The sequence below is a fragment of the Patella vulgata genome, chromosome 7 (assembly GCF_932274485.2).
Source record: "Patella vulgata chromosome 7, xgPatVulg1.2, whole genome shotgun sequence".
Classification (NCBI taxonomy): domain Eukaryota; kingdom Metazoa; phylum Mollusca; class Gastropoda; family Patellidae; genus Patella; species Patella vulgata.
In genome coordinates, this window is record NC_065885.2 from 31,747,444 (window position 1) to 31,769,422 (window position 21,979).

At 35.8% G+C, this 21,979-nt stretch overlaps 1 long non-coding RNA gene across 3 annotated transcripts; it reads left to right on the top strand.

The window, feature by feature from the left end:
• The first annotated feature begins 563 nt into the window (after positions 1 to 563).
• On the top strand, positions 564 to 20,412 carry LOC130013597 (uncharacterized). Of its 3 annotated transcripts, none has more exons than XR_008788778.1 (4): positions 564 to 803; positions 8,268 to 8,571; positions 10,009 to 10,106; positions 13,124 to 13,916. It is a non-coding gene; the product is annotated as an uncharacterized LOC130013597 (long non-coding RNA). The 3 variants fall into 3 exon arrangements; XR_008788777.1 differs by lacking the exon at positions 13,124 to 13,916 and adding an exon at positions 20,045 to 20,412 and having other exon boundaries at positions 565 to 803; XR_008788776.1 differs by lacking the exon at positions 13,124 to 13,916 and adding an exon at positions 14,731 to 15,785 and having other exon boundaries at positions 565 to 803.
• Positions 20,413 to 21,979: the final 1,567 nt, after the last annotated feature.

The window sequence follows — 21,979 nt, forward strand, 5'->3', positions numbered from 1 at the left end:
ATGCCAGTAATTATTAGCTTAGATACCCAAGTCCTGATAAAACCAAGATTTGTAAAAGGGACAATAACACTCTTGCTGGCTTGACAGCTCCAGAAAATTAAAAATAGCCTTATTCTAAGTACTAGATGTGTTAGTGTCCTAACTGTTGTGTAAATTATCCATTAAATCCTATTTTACTTGTCCAAAGGGTTCAAAAATATTTTTAAATCAAAATCACATTTGAAAAGCTTTACGCCAGGCTATTCAAATCATTTAATTGAATTTTTCAATTTTTTTAAATTAGGTGTGTTAAGATGAAATTTGTATCATCAATTAATTGGAATATTGTAAAATAGTACAATTTGTTGACCAGAATAAAGATTGGGACATATTATTCAGTTACAACAAGAGTGGTATTGAGCCTTTAAACACTACAACAGGGTGACGTGTACCACAAAACATGTCAGCCAAATTCTGAAAAAGATGAATTACTCGGATACACTAATGGCTCGTCCGCTTGTCAACTTATAAATAAATATTTAGTGACGACTGCGCCGACCGGACGACATCATCCAATCCGTCTTCACGTTCTTCTTTATAACTGCGCAATCCAAAACTCGGGTTTAATTCCTTCGTTTTCTGCTGTTCGGATACTATCGTCATGGGGATTCTTGAAGTGCTGGTCACGGTTTTGTTGTTGTGGACTGGGGGTGAAGGGATGGTTCCTAGCGATATGTGCATAGAACCAGTTATTCCTACGCCCGGAAATTTTTATGCCATCAAAGTTAGTTCTCGTTTTTATAGGAGAGCTCACCCATTACAAGGTAATGTGTTTTTATTTTTCATTGTAAATATAAATACTGATAATACGTGATAAATATCGACGTGGTAAATATTAATAATGATTATATTGTCATTTATTAAGCGGGTTAATACTGAGGAATAGATTCCAAGGCGCTGTCGGTTGTTATATTCACTGATTATTTCCAGATCAGGGTATTGAAACAAGAATGTTTTGAGTTTAGATTTAAAACCGCCCACAGACGTTAATTGTTTCATTGACTTTGGTAGTTTATTTCATAGAAAAGGCCCAGCATAGGTAGAGGCACGTTTTTCAATTTGTTAATAGTTGGAGATTTTAGAAATTGTTTGTTTTGAGAACGGAGATTTCTGCTGGTAGTAAAGGGTTCTATAAGACTTCTTATAGATGGAGCTTGGCCTTTTAACGCCTTGAAGACAATGAGGGATAACTTAAACTTAATTCTTTGGTGAATTTGGAGTCAGTGTAGGGGAAATGGGTTGCTGTTTTCTAGTTTTAGTGAGAAGTCGAACTGCTGAATTTTGGACATGTTGTAGGTTTTTTTTAATATGATAGTCTGATAAGCCATAGTAAACCATTGTGGTAGTCTAGTTTAGTTGAGATGAATGCGTTAATGAGTTTTTCATGATTGAGATAACGTTGGATCTTTCAAATTCGATCTACGTGATAGAAGGAAGTGGATCAAATCGATTCGAGTCTAATATAACACCACTATTTAAAGATACATTATGGGAGATTAGATAACGAGCTGGCTGTTCTCTATATTATAATTAAAAACTAGATAATTTAAAGGCAATTTACAGAAAATTTCAGTGAAATTGATCCACTATGAACCGAGAATTAAGCGATTGAAATTTTGGCCTAGCCTTGATCATCATTACTAAAGTCGGTACGATAAAAAAAAAACATAGTCTCGATTATCCATTTCATGATTAAATTATGAATGAAAGTTGAGCGCCAAATCGGATCATAATCCAGTAAATATCGCAGACTAACGATGACGTCGAGAGCTGATTATGGTCTGAATAAGTAAATTAATGTCTAATTAATAATTTAGATAACAATTCAGGCCTAAAGAAAGCTGAAATAGGCAGATTTAGCTCTTGCATAATGTATGTTTAAAGCTTTATTGATTCCTGAAATTATTTTTGTATCTATCAATTTACGGAATTGTTGTTTGTTTCCAATTACTACCAGTTCGGTTTTATTTGGATTTAATTTTAAGAAATATTCTGTCATCCAAGTGAGCAGTTATGTGAAACAAAGTTCTATATTTTGTATCATGGAATGTTGAGAACCTGCGTCAAATGCAATATTAAGTTGAATATCGTCTGTAAACGAATGGATATTCAGAGCAAAGAATTCAGTTAATGAGGCATCATTATTAACATTTTATTCTCTGCCGATAGAGTTCTGAAACTATTTTTGAAATTATTTAAACAATAAGTCCAGTATATTTGAAACAGACACATATCGTAAATGGGAAAACAAATTAGTCCCCCCCCACCCCCCGTTGCACTTAATGTGAAAATAGTGCCGATTCAGTCCTCACTATATACTTGAATTGATACGCCTATGTACACAGACCAATTTATAGTTTTTAACAGATTGAAACAAATTTTGTTTTTATTTGTGTTATAGCATATCGTAACCCAAATTCCTTGCTGTTGCTCCCATTGTCAGTGATGCAGGACGGGTGGCCTGACAAGGACAGCTGTCTAGTCGTTTGGATGGGACGAAAAACCGAGGTCCCGTGTAAATATTGGCGTGCACGTAAAAGATCCCTTGACAGTTGGAATCAGATATAAGAGTAGGCCGTAGTGCCGCTGTCCGGGCAAAATTTCCCTCATAACACACTGTATGGCGTATGTCCGTCTTCATTAGTCCAGTTCGGAGCAGAACAGTAGGACATTAAACCCCATTTCATTTCATTTCGTTTGATATTAAAGGTTATAGCAGACAACGGTCGAGTTTTAAATTGTATTTATCAGAAATGTTCAATGCCTGTGAACGTGTATGTTGAAGGATTGTATCACCACAGCGATCTATCATTTTTGTTTAATTATATTTAGATAAGGTAATTTACACCCCTTCCCCCCCCCCCCCCAAAAAAAAGAAAAAAACAAAAACAAAACAATTTAACAGTAAAAATAAAAAGAGTTAATGATTCTTTATACCAGCGAATCTTTGGTTTCCGAATCTGTGACCCTAAAGACAATTGCGGATCCAGGTGGAGGCCCCAGTGGCCCACCACCCCACAAAATAACATTCATTTATCATTCCGTGCGTGTAAAACTTGTAGATTTTACTGTTTGTTGGTTGTTGTCTTTTAGATGATGAAATGTAAAGTTATATCCATGTCCAGACATGATCCATAAATCACCATTGACATCCCAATTTTTCATCTCTCTAGAAAATCGAATGGCTTTAAAATTGAATGGATTCGACCATCCGCGCCTTGTAATCGGTTAACAAAATGGCCGTCACTCGGTGTAGGAACTGACAATCGAGACTTTGTTTATTATCATAGCAATGGTACTTGACAATCCGCCATTTCTTGTCAAAACTTAAAACTTCAGTAATTTGACTGAAATGTTCAATATATTTATTTTCCATTCACTATTTTTAAACTATTACAGCGAGAACGATTAGCTCTTTATCTAAATCTTTTATAATGTATATGTATACATTTTAATAAATTGATTTTATGGTACCCTCTATATTTATTACCTATAGTGTACGCATCGTGTATATTATGTCTTGTTTGTCGTCTTAGTTTATATTTGGTTGTGTGTGGTGCTGTTCTCCTTAGATTCAATCAGAAAGTCGTTGTAACTCTTAGCCGGTATATGGGATGCTGAAAAAATGATGTCAACTTCTAATTAATTGAAGTAATCTTTCTTTTGTTGACAAATAAATGGTCGACGCTGTCTCATAAACAACTTGGTATCTGTCTTTTAATATAGTATCGCATATTTTTCTTACATTCCTGATGTCAGCCATTACCATAGGGGAACGCATGTTTACCCCCCCCCCCCCCCCACGGGATTACTCTGATTCTCTATGGGCAAAGGCCTGTCGAAATTCAAGCTTAGAACCATATTATAAACAAAGTTTTTCATATGTTAAAAACAAATCCTCAAGCTATAGATACATATTCAATATTCTTAAAGAAACATTATGCAAGAGGTAAAGCTGCCTATTGCAGATCTTTCTTTAGGCCTGAAATGTTATTTAAACTTTTAATTAGACATTTATTAACAAAACAAGACCATAATCAACCCTCGATGACATCGGATACTCGCGATTTTAACTAGATTAGAACGGTTCGCCATTTAAAAATTTAATTTAAAAATGGGAAAGCGAGGCTAAGTCGCGAATATACCAGCGCGCTAGTTACCACTATGCACACATCTTGTCAAAACAATAAACAGTGATAATTTAACTCAGAATGAAGTAATTTGGCTGAAATTTTCAATATTTTCTTTTTTTATCATTTATTTTCGAATTATTATAGCAAAAATGACCAACTCTTTATAAAACTCTTAACTAATGTATCTTTAACATTTAATCACCTTTGGACATTATTTTGACGTTGCTGGCGTCGACATAATTGAGTAATAGCTATTTAAAAGACGGCGAGGCGCTTATTTTTAGTATCTTTGACTGGCAAACGTTTTTGTAGGAACGTTTAGAAATTGTGTTCATCTTTGATTCAGAAATTGATTATGAATTGGTTACATTCACCCTATATGTGGGATTTTCCAGTTTATACTAACGCCCAAAAGAAAGTATACACTGTGCATTTTGTGCTGCATCAACCAAAGTCGTTTTTCCATGATATACGGTATTAGGGTAGAATGTCAATTTGTTTCACATTTTTATTTTGCTTAGAAATGTTGAGTTTGGACGCAAGAGACAAACTCAGTAATGCTTTATCAAATGTTTTTAATCTAAACAAAACTTAGTCATACTTTTAGTGTGTATACTTTCTTTTGGACGTCAGTATAGTTCCCCTTATTGTTGGTGCAGGTTGGAAGGCACACCATCTAAAAAGAACCGTTGGAAGTTGGAATTCAACGAAGAGTATGGGATAATACCGCCACACAGGCAATATTTTTCTCATAGCACAATAACCCGATTATTGTAGATTAGTAGGACGTTAAATCCCATTTAGCGGCGGTGCAGTCATTTTAGTTAGTTTGAAAGAAGAGAAATGGGGTTTAACTTCCATTCAACACAAACTAGATCATTTCGGGACTAACATATGGTTCAATAATTTTATGTCAGTAATTCGCTTGCGCGTAGGGGTTTTTAGCAGTGGGCGGACCCGGAGAAAACCCATGATGTTGGACAGGCGATCCTACTCCTTGTCACGTACAACCGAGGAATCAAAACAACTCCAGTTGACTCAGTGACAGACCTTATGATACAATGCCCCCCCCCCCCCACACACACACCCACTACCACCACCCCAACAGTTTGAAAGAATGATATAGAAATTACTTAACGTCCGTACAGCAATAATAATCAACTTGGTAATGATTTACAAGCTGTAACACCATGCAATCTAAGCTACTAAAATAGCCATAATCTGACATTATGTCACATATGCGTCAGAAAATAACATACAACCATTTATCACGTGGGCCAGAGTTAACTTTTGTTGTGTAGCTTCATTTTCTTTGACATAAGTAGCCTACAATTTATGCCAACACATACATTTGTTATGTAGCTCAACATACATTTATACTACTGTCAAATAGATCATAAACTAATTTATTATATACATTTATTGGCCGGGTTTATTGTTTTGTTATAAATTCACTTTGTACAAACAGTTTTTATTAACCATTACCTATTTATGTTTAGTTTGACAATATAGGCGCGATGTAATAATTGCCTCGGCTTTTGAATAGGGTAAGTGACGCCATTTTGAATAATTTCGGAATGACATTCTCGACAAATAATGCAGGTTTTCGATAAAATGGTGAAAAAATTAATCATACACTCGAATTTATATACATGCATTCAATGACGAGCTGGGCGTTACCCACGGTTGTCTGTTAGTGGCGGTGGGTTCACATGGAAGGTCGAGTACGAATTAAGAAAAGAAAGAAAACGAGCTGCGGACGTAATTATCATACGGTCAATCAGAGAAGTGAGAAATATAAGGGAATTGTTTAAAAAGACAGACATACGTTAATACACTGTTTGCTTGTTGGATGGAGATTAACGGATGCTTCCATGGTGGTGAAGTAGACCCACTTCCGAGATAGCCGAAAGCGGAACAAAGTCCCAAGATAAAATCTCACACGTTAAGAAACTTTTAATCTGATTTTGATCTGAACGACTTAAAAAGAAAAAAAACCCCTAAAAATCCAGCGTTAAAGAGCTATGACACCACATATATCTTATTCTAAGGATATTCGTAGCAAATCTGACTTTAAATGAGTCATGGGCTTCTTATAGTATAAATCATCGTCACAGGGTAAAGTATTCCCCAATAATTGAATCCTTTTAGAATTTTGAAAGGGGGTGGTTAACTCCCCTTTCATAATGATTCTGTTTTTCGGTTATATGCAGTTATATAAATTGAAAACATTATACTATCCGAGATAGAATATACAGTATGGCGGTGCAGATAGAATATACATGTACATAAAATACTATATGATCGTGGACATATGATCGTGGACATAGAATGATATACATAAAATATACAGTATGGCGGTGCAGATTTCTGACGACAATATCACAATTTTGTTTTGTTAGTCTCCATTTCTTTTATTAACAAAACTAGATTTTTCCTTTGTAATTTATTAGTTTGACGATTAATTTTCTGGTTCATTATGATATTTTGGTTAGTTCCGTTGATGTGTGTTTAAAATATGTTAACATATTATAATATAAATGGCGACCTAAAAAATAAACAAATAAATTAGGCAGACAAAGTGAAATAAAGGTAGTTTCTATTTATTCCTATTAGGATAATATATGTCATTAAAAGTCACACACTACGTCCATCAAGACAATGCTGAAAATAACTATTTTGTTTGTATAAAATAAATGACATTAACCTTCATATTTACTAGTTCAAGTAGAGATAGGATCATATCATTAAATATTCTTGTCATCTTTCATAGCAAAATATACACTCGAGATTGGTACATTACGCATTACCGTCTTCCCGTCATTATTTAAGTAAAACATGCGCTACTACATAGAGCCTCTGCGAAGTTTTGGTTAAGCTGAAGACAGAGTGATCACCCCTTGAATCTTTAATGGATTCGTACAAAAAAAAATATTTTCAAATTAAATTGTGCATTTGTGGAAAACGTTCGGGTAGGGTGTAGGTGTGTGGAGGAGTTAGAACGTTTATAATTTGAGTCAGTTTTATGTGACCTTGTTGTCACTCTAAATATCATAATAATTATTGTGTAGAGAAGCCTCGATCGCTCATGACATCCTGTGTTCGATCTCGGTGTTGTCCGTGAAAATTCCCAGGGATTTTCTAGCTTGGTCAATAGTGAAAGGCAGAGGGCCTGATTTCCAAGGTACATCGTATAGTAGTTAGGATGAAAAGGAAAACCGAGGTCCCGTGTAGGCGTACAGGTTGACGTACCTGGAAAAGAACCCTTGGCAAAACGATTTATACGTTGTTAGACCTTGTAACAAGATTTGTAAAACATTTTTAACATACCGGATGTTTTACACTATTTACCCCTATGGAAAGTTTAATGATTTTTTCAAATCAAAGCGAAAGAACTATTTGCTTTAATACTTAAAAGACCATTATTCATGTTGTCATGTTACTGTGACATGTAATCAGTCATGTTGATTAGTCAATGATTCACGTCAATCAAATATGAAAGAACAAAAGGAACTTGCTGTCACTTAAATGAAATATTATCCGGGATATATAAGATTCATTACGATTAATTTTCAGAATGTCTGAATACGTTTCCCAAAAGTGATATGTTTAAAATATTCGTTGAATATGTAGCCTTTTGTCTTCTTCATCCGGCATATGATTAACACATGACACAATTACATGGATTTCGGGCGACGCATCGAATATATGAATAGTTATTCCCCTTTGCGAACTTTTAGAAATTATTGTACGATTTAAATCAATGTGCTATTTTGTATTTAGATTGGCGAGTTTCGTAATCAAGTATGATCGGAACTGGAAACCGAGCATGACGTCATATCAGCCGTCTTGGAATTGCGGCGTCATATCAAAAGTTCGATGCGCAATTGTCCAAGGCACAAGCATGTCAAGTTTTATGTCAAGCGTATTTGAATTGCCAGAGCCTTGAAGGGAAGAACAAGGGAAACAACAATATTGGTAAGCACTGGGGACAAGTCCCGGGTCCCATAACTCGATTCAACCATTATCATAAAAATATACCTGACCACAAAATAATAATTATTTGATTAATCAGTTTGTGTTCTATTATTACAGTTGAAGTTTACCAAACTATAAGTGAAAAGAGACCTATAATAGCTGACGTATTTCTACATGTACCCGAAACGGATATTCAGTCACCTGGTATGGCCCTGGATGTTAAAACAATCGGCTATTGGTTGGGTAAACAACCATCAGAATATACTGTGGTGTCAGAAACGATATCATGTCCATACAGTTTTTGGGGTAACGATGCCATAGTTGCTTTTAACGACCATGAGTTGAAGTTTAACATCACGGGTAACTGGTATCCGCCTACTTCTGCATACGACTTAAAACAAAGACGGCATGTCAAATTCGTGTAAGTTAAATCTTAGAACAGAATAAAATTGTATATAAATTTCGTGATTTCAGACAAAGTGAGTTGTAATGACATTTATGCTCAGATTTATCAACACTATAACCATATCAGGAACAGTTCAACATATTCACTTTGAGAAATGGGCGTGAATAACGATTAAAGATTGAAATATTTATTAAAGATGTGTTGTATTAGATTTCGATAAACAGCTCACCGTTCTGGCTGTAATAGTTTAAAAATGGAAAATTTTAGTTGAATTACCTTATTCTGAGGGAAGTTATAAGTGTTTAAAGTTTTGACAAAATTAGCATGAATATTCTCGATTTTCAAGTACAATTGCTACTCTAACAAACGTAGTCTCAGTTTTCAATTTTAACGTTAAACTAATATATGTCAGACATTGTCTAATCCACCTAATATCTTAGCCATCTGATTGTCTAGAGAGTTGATTATTGATTTAGCACGTGAAGTAATATCTAAATAAAAATTTATATAACATTTGAAGCCAGGAAAAAGAGAGATCTGCAATATGCAGATTGGGATCTAATAATAATGCATCTTTTAAAAATATTATGGCTCTTAAATAAAACGATTTGAGTAAAATCATTATCAGACACAACAGAACAAACTTCCCCTATTTTGTCACTTCCGAATGTATGCAGTTCTAGAATAGTAATTGTACTTCAAGCGGTCACTTGGCAAACCTCAGCAGATTCCAGCCTCGGCTGTATGACGAAGTCCGCCATTGGAACTACTTTCAAGTTCCAGGATTACAAACGGCGTTGCCCATGACGACGCCTTTGAAGAATGTTTTATCATACAAATATTTCGAAGTCTGAAGCTGTTTTTCTTTCAAGTTTATCAGATTTTCTTCAAACAAGGACAACTTTGGCACTTTGCACTAAAAATTCTACACACGCTTCGAACGACGCAATTTTGAAAACTTTATTTTAAAGCGGCAAGTTTTCCTAATAAGTAAACCCGTGCCGCATCGCAATTGTATAGACGTAGGTACATATCACTTACCGTCATACAGCCGAGGCTAGATGTAGAATAACGGAATCTGCCGAGGTTTGCCGAGTGTTCAAGGGGTCACACGTATTTTTTTTTTTTTTAGAAATGGGGTTTAACGTCCAGTCGACACAAACTAGGTCATAGCGGGACTAACACATGGTTCAATTTTATTTCAATAATTCGCTTGCGCGTAGGGGTCTTTAGCAGTGGGGGGAAACCGGAGGACCCGGAGAAAACCCACGAGGTTGGACAGGCGACCCTACCCTTTGTCACGTACAACCGGGGAATCGAAACCCCGCCAGTTGACTCAATGACAGATCGTATGATACAGCACAGCGCGCACGTGCTAACCATTCGGCCACACCCCCCCACCCCCACCCCCGATCACACATATTAATGCCTTGATATATATTATTTTTGTAGAGCTTACGTGACACCTGATCCAGATAAAACAAGACGGAGATGGTACAAAGCTGAATCACCAATAATCAAAAACTTGGATTACATCGCAATACAATACCGTAAGTTGCTCTATTAGAAAGGAACAGCGTCTAGTTGTTCGGATCGCACGACCCCCCCCCCCCCAAAAAAAAAAAGAAAAAAAAAAAAACCAAACAAAAAAACCAAAAAAAACCAGGTTCCATTTACACGTGAAAAAGCCCTTGACAGTTAAAATCCAATTCTGTCCTGGCAAAATTTCCCCCACAGCACACGTTGTGACGTTTAACTCCATTGCATTCAATGCGTGTCAACTTAAGCCGTTACTACGTGTTATACGTTTGTAGAACCAAATTTAAATTTACCAAATAGACACAGGCAGAAGGATAAATTTTATATGGAGTCTTTAAGGTATAATCTGGAAAGAATCTAGTATACACATAGCTCTTCGCGTTAGACTGCAATACTTTTTTGTTGGAATGTTCAAAGGTGTTATTCTTTCTGAAATCCACGTCCAAACCATTGCTGCAGTTGACATTAAGTATTGATGGGTATGGTTCTCGAGGCAGAGTATTTCTTATTCCAATTATACACAACTGGCTAACATTTGTTTTACCTTTGTATTTAAACCACTTGGCTAGAAGTGACACCGTTTGTAGCTAGGGGTACCGAAGTAATCTTTAACCCAGTTGCTTCGATGTCTAAAATCCAAGTTCAAACCATTGTTCCAATTGTGATGGGTTACAGTCGTACACCAGGCAGGATATAGTTACTCATACTAGACCTGATACCATTGCACATGACTAAAAATATATTGTTGTACTTTTCTATTTATTCAGTAATTTATTTTGCAAATCATTCAAATATTTAAAATATTGTGCAATAATAATAGGTTATGAACAGTGTGTACATAATTTACACATCTTTTATATCGTGGTGTCCGATTGTAGAATCTAGGTTGTATACAGTAGATATAAAAAAATAGATCATATACATTAATTTTAATCGCTTCAATAATATATAACTTAGCATACTTAAAGAACCTAACACACTCTATATGGAAAACAATCATTGCTTTATAAACATATAGCATGGCGTTTCGAGAAGTGTTCATTTAGGACGACGTTTCAACAAGACAGTGCCCTCTTACTGATTAGGATAAGTGAACACTATCATTAAATGCCACTCAAGGATTAATACTAATTGCTTTGCTGTTAATACTATTGCTCTACAGTTTAACATAATGATCAGTATCAGACGTCGCAGGCTGAAGATGTTTAACAATTTTGGCACCGTCATACGCCCTTTTTACATGCTGTTATTATCCTCGGCTTAGTGTGATTGGGTTAAGGGGATTAGGAGGCATACGTGGTATAGCCTAGGGCATCTCCTCACCTAAATCCAGCACTGATAATGATTTATATATATGTTATAATGTTGACACGTCCATTCCCTGCTAGTTATATTCATTATTAATCACCCGCCAAATGTAATATGAGTTGTGTTCTTCATTTGTCTGTTTTGTTCGGGGTGCAGCGCTGGCTCGGTGAGTAAGGCAATGACTTGCTAATCAGGAGTTCTCGGGTTCGCTCCCAGCGTATGGCCAGAAAGTTCCTCGGGTTTTCCGACGTGGTTTCCCCTTGTCAGTGGTACAGGACGAAGGGTCTAACAAGGAACAGTGTCTAGTCGTTCACGTAAAAGAACCACTGACAGATGGAATTCAAAGTAAGAGTAGGCCGTAGGGCCGCTGTCAGGGCTAAATTCCACACAAAGCACATTGCATGGCGTATGCCCGTCTTCATTAGCCCAGTTGGCACAGAAAAGTAGGACGTTAAACCCCATTTCATTATATTTCATTTCTGTTTTGTTTGAAAATTAATGTTTCATCACGGTTATCCTGGTGAATTGCGCGCAGATTTAATGGCGTTCATTGTCTCAGATGTGGCTGTTTTGTTAAATTCATCCGGTTTGATGCACTTCAGGTAGGTATTGCTGGTTAATATTATTAATTATTATATTCTCCAAATACCCTTTGTTAAAGACCCAACTTTTTGATTTCAGTCTCAAATATACATTTATTCACACGACACGCCCATTATCAACTCTTTAGGCCACCGAATGAAAGCGACATTCAATGGATTGAAACAAGATCACCATTCAATAATTTAATTTAAAAGTGGATAATCGTAACAACGATACTTGACAATCGAAAGTATATTGTAAACACTTTAATTAATTAGACTGAAATTTTCAATAATATATTCTTTTCACATTATCTGTTTTTTTAAACTATTATAGCAAGAAGGACGAGGTCTTTATCTAATTCAGGTTATTTAGTTATGTGTTTTTACATAATGCATCTTTAAGAGGTATATCATGAGTTGAACCTTTTTATTTAAAAAAAAGATATCCAGCCATATTGGTAAACTAATCGGAGCATTCATTGACACAGCTAGAATGATTTTAAAATTCTACCGTGACGTCTTACAAATTGCTTTTGAAATACAACCAATTTGAATGGTCGATAAATTCTCCTATCCGTTGATCTCTGTCAAGGATTTGTTTGGAAATAAAATTGTTTAATGGAATTTGGACAAAGAAGTAATGAGATATCCATCACGGAAGTGACGAAACAAATGTGTTGATGGTTTGTTTCGTGTATGTAAATTTGTTGTTATTTCATGAAGTACATTCTGACTTCACCAAAACTTAATATAACATTATTTGTCTTGCACTAATTGTAGATAGTAATTATTAGTTTTAAATTATTCGTATATTAACCATAGTTGACTAACATTTAAACATTAATGATGCCCAGCATCGTTGGAGGTTGGACAGAGTTACCCCTCGAAATGCCCAGTATCTAAGAAGATCGGGCAGAGTAACTGTGTATGCTACGGATGGTTTCTGGCTCTGCTTGTAAAATCCCACTGGGCATTCTATATTAAAGTATTTTCAACCAACCCCAAAATCGTCACATTGATTGGCAATCACTGGTTCCAAGAATTGTACAGTCAATATAAAGGTAAAGCAAAGAAACAAAAAAAAAAAAAAATGAACGACCATTACGACTCATTTTTATGAATTCTTCGAATTTCAGATATCAAGAAAGCCCAAAGACAAATGGCCTTATTTAATCGCCAGATGGAACAGTTTAATTAGAAAACTTCGTGTGATTTGAATCGTGTGTTTCTAAAGGAGGAATTGATATTTCATATTCCTTGACAGACCAAGCTCAACACTTACAAATTTAATAAACAGACTTTAATCCGACGATCCTCTTTTTAAATAGTTGTTTAAGACTTTCAGTAACGCCATGTGTGATAAATTAGTTTCAGATGTGCTAGTGAATCGAAGACTGTAACTGACATATTTGACATCAAAGATTAACACTGTTAACACTGTGGATTGTTATTCTGGATTGAATCTAAGCGGGGTGATGGGAGAGGGTGGGGGTATTGTAAGCGTTACCGCGATAGCTATGACTAGCCGAGATAACTTCTGTAACGCTTCTACTATATGTGGAATAATTTTTATAAACAACAGAGAAAACAAATTGTATTGTCATAATTAATGGCTTTCAAGTAGGAGTGATTCCAATTTCAGATAACTTTTTAAAATATCCACCTATTGTGTGCTTTTTTTTAAAGCATCTAACCTTTGCTTCCAGACATTAGAGCGTGCTGTTTACTGCACTTTGACATGTGCACACACATGCTAGCACTAACGCAACATCTGTATTCGAATGGCTTTCACATTAATATTTGACAAAAATGCTGGTCGTTAGAAGCATTATAAATTAAAAGCTTGAGGTTTGATTTGAGAAGGGGATATGTATAAAGTAATGGTAGAAGGGTTTGTTTCCATGTAGGAAATATAATATAGCTATGCATAACACAATAGTGTTTGTTGTCTGCAACTAGTTTATTTGTAACTTACTATATTTAATATATTTTTATTTTTAATGTACATTTTAAGAATAAAATTTATTTCCTTCTGTCAATCTCTTTTTTTTATATTGAAGCTTATGTTTTAAATTTCAGAGTCTATACACAAACAAAAAAGTTATGCATCCCCTGTAGTTTTCAAAAATACTTGTCTTATAATTATGACCCCGAAAAGAATTCCAAGATACCGTATTTGGGCCAAATACACCACAATAAGTATAGATGACATTGACGACACACATCATTAATAGCGGGTAAACCCGCCACGTACCCGGATGGCAGCGTTTCTCCAAAATAACGCTGTGACGATCCTGTCTTGGCCTACAATGAGTCCTAACCTCAATTCGATTGAGCATGTTAAGAGCATATAGGGGCGTCGAGTACAGGCACTGAACCCAACCATACAGATTCTAGCATACATGTACTTCATTGGAAATGAGAGCAGATGTCCATTCAGCAAATGAGGCCACAGGCGCCTGTAACGTGGAAAATAGCATCAAACTATGACTAAGTATATGTCTAAAGTCTGTTACGTCCATGTTCATAAGCGAGATTATCAAATAACTGGTCTGATTCCAATTTCTAAAAGCACATTGTAGGTTAGATAATGTTTTTAGGCTGATGTGCCAATGTTTTTGGTTGGGGTACGTTTAATTGTATGTGGTCTTGTGATCTCTGACATTCTATAGTATATTGTGTGAGGATGTATTACTGAACATGTACATGATGTATTATTATAAAACATTTTATTCAATTGCAGATGAAAGACGTCAGCGACAGCAACTCGCTCGGTATAACCAGCTCTATAACATTTTTCAAGACGGAATTTGATATTCCTCCCCCCAAACAAAAACAAAGAAAGAAGCCCCAAAAGTCTTCGTTTTGTGGTAATAAATGTGCAATATATCGCCCAGTCTAAAATTACATTGACATTTTTTCCCTTGCAATATACCTCGTTCAAAAAGAACAGACTTTCTAGCTTTGTAGCAATTAACCCAAAACGTTATATTTTGAAATACACCTTAGGTTCCCATTGGAGTAACTACGCAATGAAATCAAAGAGGCATTATGCAAGAGCTAAATCTGTCCATTGCAGGTCTTTTTTCGGGCTTCAATTGTCATATAAATTGTCATTTATATATTTATTCACATGAAAAGCCCACAATCAACCCCGGAGACCATCGGATGTCTTAAATATTGAGCGGATTAGACAATGCCCGCCATATATACGTTAACTGATAATATGGCGGCACTCGCGGTGACGGTTGATTGAAAGACTGAAAATTGGTACCTGACCTGATAATAAAGGATATGAATCGGCAATCGTCAGACACAATTTAGGCCACTTCTTGTCAATACTTCAAACAATTTCAATAAATTCTTTATTCATTATTTATTTTTGAACTTTTATAGCCGAACTTTTATAACCTAAATCTTACATAATGCCTCTTTAACATTTATGTTTGATTAGACTGAATATCGCCATGCTTGACTTTATCCGTACATCACCTTGCTTTACTTTGGTCGTGGACTAACCGTTAGCAATATAAATAACAAAAGCGGGTGAAATAATAGGTTCTGATATTTATATTATGTAAAGCTTTATAGTATGCTAATTTATTGTACATGTTATTATATGCTTGACTTTATCCGTAGATCATTTTGCTGTACTATGTTCGTGGAATAATCGTTGGCAATATATAACAAAAGCTGAAGAAATAGCTTCCGATATTTATATGTAAAGCTTTATAGTATGCTAATATATTGTATATGATATTATATTATTGTTTATGATCATGATTAAAATAAATGGAAAGGGACACAATAAAATATATTTTTTAAAATCTGATGTCACGTTTATTCTAGAGAAGTGGAAAGCATCAAGCACCAAACCTTCTAAACAGAAGAAAGATTACACAAAAAAAGCCTGTGAGCTATACGAACATAATTAATGAGACGTGGTATCTGCCTCGTGTACCCTACCCATTACTAAATAAATATTGCATTTCTAAATTAACTTGTCCGCGCGCATCAATTCTGAATGTACTACAATAGGCAAATCAAATACCGCGTAAAGCCACGGACGCTTAACACTGTCTTTAGTAATATCCCCGTCAGAAGATGGTGGCGACATTACTGCGACTCTTCGGCGACGGAAAATGGTCGCAGATCGACATAAGCGTGGTAAAAGCATTTTGGAAACGCCAGATATCGTGCTGTGGTCTCCATGGTCGCCAATAATCGCCGAGTCACGGCGTTTGTTTCGAGCATGTTCAAAACAAACGCCAAGGTTCTACGATCTGACCTGGGACATTTTTTCGCATTGTGTTCACGTTTGATGGCGACCTTGTGCATTTTCTGGTCGCTTTACTGTCGCAGCAGCGCAGTAAGAACGCCACCCCAGTCTGACCGGGGCATAATGAAGACAAAATTATGAAACAAGACCGCCAAGTACTCAGGTGGAGGCCTGGGGTACACATGAGAAATATTGATTAATTTAAAGATAGACACGCCACGAAAAAAAGGAGTTAACCCCGGAATCGAAGGTTTGTACTTTCATAACACAAATAGTTCACATCAAATTGGAAAAAACAATATACACTGTTAAGAATAAATTGTAGCTTCGACCGCGTTAAAAAGGTTTTCGTGCAATGTGTGGGAAAAACTCCAGAGCGGAAGGTTGTGGAATGCTGAAATTTGATAGAATTCGTTCTCTAGTGACCCCTCTGCTTCCCACAAACTTAGAAAAAATGCCTTAAAAACTGACGCCTCTAATGGCATTATCAGGATTTTCCGACAAAAGGGGTAACTCTGTAACTGAAGGTCGCGGGACGCGGACAACTTTTTCAAATCGTTTGCCTTCTCTTGACCCCAACTAAAAAAATTCGTTAAAAACTGCACCCTTAATTGTGATAACAGGATTTCGGACCAGGTCGCGGAGTGCTTCACATCAACGAGTCAATTATTTACGGTCGGACCGACGGCATGGGTGACGACTTAATACATCCACTACAATCTCGGGCTCGGGTGGCGATACTCTTCCTTGTCCACCTCACCTCCAACTGTTGCTAAGTGTAACTAGTTACTTTTAACTGCAAATTACATTTAGTATCCGTAACTAATCCGAATCTCGTGTGGCCAAGGTACGTAGACATAGTAGCAACGGTTTCAGAGAATTGGGGCATGAACAATTACAACAGAAAGTTTTCTTAGTAGAAATGGATTTCAACAACCTTCTTGTATCGGACTGTCGCGTTGAGTATGAAGCTGGTGTGTATGAGGATTCTTTCCGCTGCCATACAAACGCAGTAAACCAAACTTAAACTATCCAGGCATGAACGTCATTGTTGTAGTATTGTGGCTGAACCTTAAAGACAGGACCCATTTTAATTTATTATTTTGATGATTATTGGACAGCCTGTTAATCAACATTAAACTGTTTTGGTGCTATTGGGGTCTAATTTAAACGGCGTATGGCTCTATTTTCTGAAACCTTGAAATAGACGAAAATGGTTCTAAACGCACATATTAATTTAATATGAATGTATGTAAAGTGATTTATATTCAATTTTGAAAAAAATATTGTAATTTCTAATCAAATTATATTCGGTGAAATATTTGAACAGTTCAAATTGAATGGCAGTCGTTTACACCTGCTTAGTTCATTCTACACGTTTTTTAAATTATTATTTTGTCGTTTGTTTCTATTTGTTCATTACAAAATGGCACCCGAAACCATAGGGTATACGACTCGTGTACTGATTATAAAATGTTAATTGTGTCTTAAACATTGGATATTAGGATCCTGTACTTTCACGGCAAGATAACAACATTAATATTGATTGAAATGGATCAATATTGAATTCTAATTCGTGGTTTTAATTTCGTATATTATGGAAAATATTGAGTTAGAGACTTAGCTCCTTTAAGGGTATCGAAATCAAACAATCAACCCAAAAAGATTCCGGACACCTAGGCCGCCAGTGCCCAAGCAAGGGATAATCTCTGTTACTGGGGTAGGCGCTGCTGCATTCCAATGGATCAAATCGTACCTTCCTAACAGATGACAGAAAATTCAATGCGACAGATTAGTTTCCAAACCTTTTTCTCATCCATATCTTGCTACTCGACCAGCTATACGCCTTTTTTTTGCTCTTGGTGACCACGATTCTATGATATTATACCTAAGGAAGCTGGGAAATTGTCTTGTGGACATTTGTAAATGGATGATGAACAACAAACAAAAATTAGACGATGATAAATCTGAATTTCTGATAATGTCAACTAAGGCGCAAGTACGTAATTCAATAAAAGCTGATGCAATCCGGGTTAGAAACTGTGATGTCCTCCCAAAATCTAAAATTAAAAATCTTGGATATCTAACGAATGAACATCTATGCCAATTCACTTTTACCTGGAGCTCAGAAGTAGCTCTTGATATACCTCAAATCGCTCAAAACGACGCCGCGCGTCTTGTCACAGGAACCTCAGAATATGATCTCATCTCATTACATATGAAGCAGCTACACTGGCTACCGGTATAAGCCAGGATAAAATTTAAAATTCTCGTCAACACTTATAAATCAGTAATAACCAAAACAGCTCCTAATTATATGGTGGAAATGTTTAATGTTTACACCACTGGCCGAACTAATCTTCGTTCAGGACGTGACAAAACCCTATACTAGCTGTTATCCACTTTCGGCGTCAGGTGGACGAGTTTTCATTTTCCATTAGGGGTGCCAAACATTGGAATGAACTACCCACAGTCATCAGAGAGTGTACCCAACTATCACAGTTTAAATCTAAACTGAAGACTCATCTGTTTAGTGACTCATATAAATAGAATCATGGGCGTACCATTGTGTAAATATGACTGTACAGTGCTTCGAAATAACTATAATGTAGCGCTTTAAACATGAAATAATAATAATAATAATAATAATAATGATAATAATAAGTCGATCGATCGAGATAATTAAGGTGATCGGTCGAGATAATTAAGTCGATCAGTCAAGATATTTAAGTCGATCGGTCGAGATAATTAAGTCGATCGATCGAGATACTAAGTCGATCGATCGAAATACTAATAGTAAGTGCAGGAGGACCCCACTTCACGCAAAACAAAAATCTACAAGATAAACCTGTGGACAAGATAGAAAATAGATATTGCACCAAATAAACAAATATCAAATCAAGTGAATGGATCCGGGGGGCCAGTCGATCGCGATAATTTGGGAAAAATAAAATCACTGGATGTCCTTTCCCAGCCACCGTATATATGCGATTAAAGAAACATTAATCCAGATAATGACGAATCGGTGTTAATGTTCGTGGACAATCTAATTAAAACTAAAGCCTTAAAACATGGATACAATAGACCTAGCGATACCAAATATCTAGGGTCTAATGTTATTTAGATTGATGATGCGAGCAATATTACTTTTAATTCAATTAAATTATCAAACTAATAGTCTCCATGAGTTGAAAAGGGGTTGTAGTGGGCCACGCTAAACACCAGACGAAACATCTTAAAGGTATGATACTCACAAATGGAGCCGCGGTGGGTCAGTGAGTAAGACGCTGGCTTCGCTAGTCTGGAGGTCTCGGGTTCGTTCCCGGTGTTGGCCGAGAAAATTCCTCTGGATTTTCCGGCGTGATTTCCCCTTGTCATTCTGTCAGTAGTTCGGATTGGACGAAAAGCGGAGGTCAGGTGAACAGATTTGCGGGCACGTAAAAGATCCCTTGGCAGTTGGAATTCGATATAAGAGAAGGTGGTAGCGCCATTGCCCGGGCAAATTGTTCCTCATTAGCCCAGTCGGTGCAGAAACGTACTACGTTAAACCTCATTTGGTACTGACAACTCCTTATTTTCTTGGGGATTTTGTCACTTAAGACGAATTTGTCCATTCACTCATCAGACCCAGCCCAGCCCATACAATTTTTGTTTTCGTTCCAGAGATCGGGTAGATATTATTGATATAAAGTTTTATCAAATTCTCAAATTTTTAATTTCGTTAAGTGATTAGACTTATCGGAGAAGATTACTCTTTTCAAATTTTATTTTATTTCAGACATTCGGCGTCAAATGAAATACTTCAGCCAGATTAACAGAGCTATGCAATTTGTCGAACGTCTTAGTTAAAGACTCAAGGATTTGTTTTGTTAAATATGTAAGCAAATATTGTGGAATTATTACAATATCTAGGGTTGTATTACCGGACGTCAGTTAGTGCTAATTGATTAAACCTATTCTCAGATGTTTTTTTTAAAAACTAATTAAATCGTCTGCTCCTAAATCTTGTTCATTAGATTCTGTTCTTAAGGATTGTCTAGACGAAGTTATTCCAGTTTTTACCAATATTATTAATTCTTTTATATCATCTTCCACTATTCCCAACGTTTTCAAACAAGCTTATCTTACCCCTTTGATTAAAAAGTCTACACGGCATCCTAATGTTTTTAAAGATTACAGGCCTTCTCTAACTTAAGTTTTATTTCTAAAATATTGGAGCAAGAAATGTATTGCTTCTCAGATAAATACGGTGGCTGATAAGGGACATGAAAAATAACATCATTTATTTTTTTTTAATATTCACACATTAATATAATTTATTTATTTTTTATAATTTTAATATAATATGTTTTTTATAATTTTGACCCACGTCAATTTTAATTTCCATTAAATTAAAAATTGACATGGGTGAAATTTAAAAAAAAAATTATATTAAAATTAACTTGGGTGGAAATTATAAAAAAAACCCAAATTATATTACAAATGGTTTGGGTGAAAATTAGAAAAAACAAATCATAAATAATATTATTTTTCATGTACCCTTATCAGCCACCGTAGATAAAGGCCCATCTACATGATAACTGTTTGTATGAACCATTTCAAAGTGCTTATAAATAATTTCACAGTACCGAAACAGCTTTATTCCGGGTTTCAAATGATATTTTATTGGAAATTGATAATAGAAAATGTACATTTTTAATTTTATTAGATTTATCTGCTGCTTTCAACACGTTGGATCCTTCTATTCTTTTACGTATAGACTTCATTTTAAATTCGGTATTTGTGGCTCTGCATTAAATATTTTAGAAAGCTATCTTGTGGGTAGAAAACGGTGTATTTTAGTAAGTTGTATATCGTCGTCTGAATCTGGTTTGTCATCTTGGGTTCCTCAAGGTTCTGTTCTTGGTCCGATTTTATGTACCCTTTACATGTCACCGCTAGGTGATATTGTCAGAAAATAAGGCCTTAGTTTTCATTTGTATGCGGATGATACTCAATTATATATTTCTTTTACACCTAATTGTCCAGCTTGTCTCAATTTATCAAAATTGCAACTTGAGAACTGTTTTAGTGCAATTAGAAAATCGATGTCAAAGAAATTTCTAAAATCGAATGATGATAAAACCGAATATTTGTTAATAGGCTCAAGGCATCAATTAAATAAATTAGTTCATGATACCCCCCGCCCCTGTTGTAATTGGTAACTGTGATATATTTCCATATAATTCTGCTCGTAATATTGGCGCCATTTTTGATAGATTTATGCTTATGAGAGATCAAGTAAATGGGAGAGAGAGAAATAGGGTTTAACGTCCACTCGACACAAACTAGGTCATTTCGGGACTAACACATGGTTTAATTCTATTTCAATAATTCGCTTGCGCGTAGGGGTCTTTAGCAGTGGGAGGAAACCGGAGGACCCGGAGAAAACCCACGAGGTTGGACAGGCGACCCTACTCCTTGCCACGTACAACAGGGGATTCGAAACCACGCCAGTTGACTCAATGACAGACTTTATGATACAGCGCGCGCACGCTAACCATTCAGCCATCCAACCCCCCAGATCAAGTAAATAATATTTGTAAATTGTGCTATTTTAATATCAGACATATATGTAAAATACGTAAAATAGTAACTGTAGAGGCCACTAAATCACTTGTTAATGCTCTGGTCACTCGATTAGATAACTTTAATTCATTTTTAGTTGGTTTAC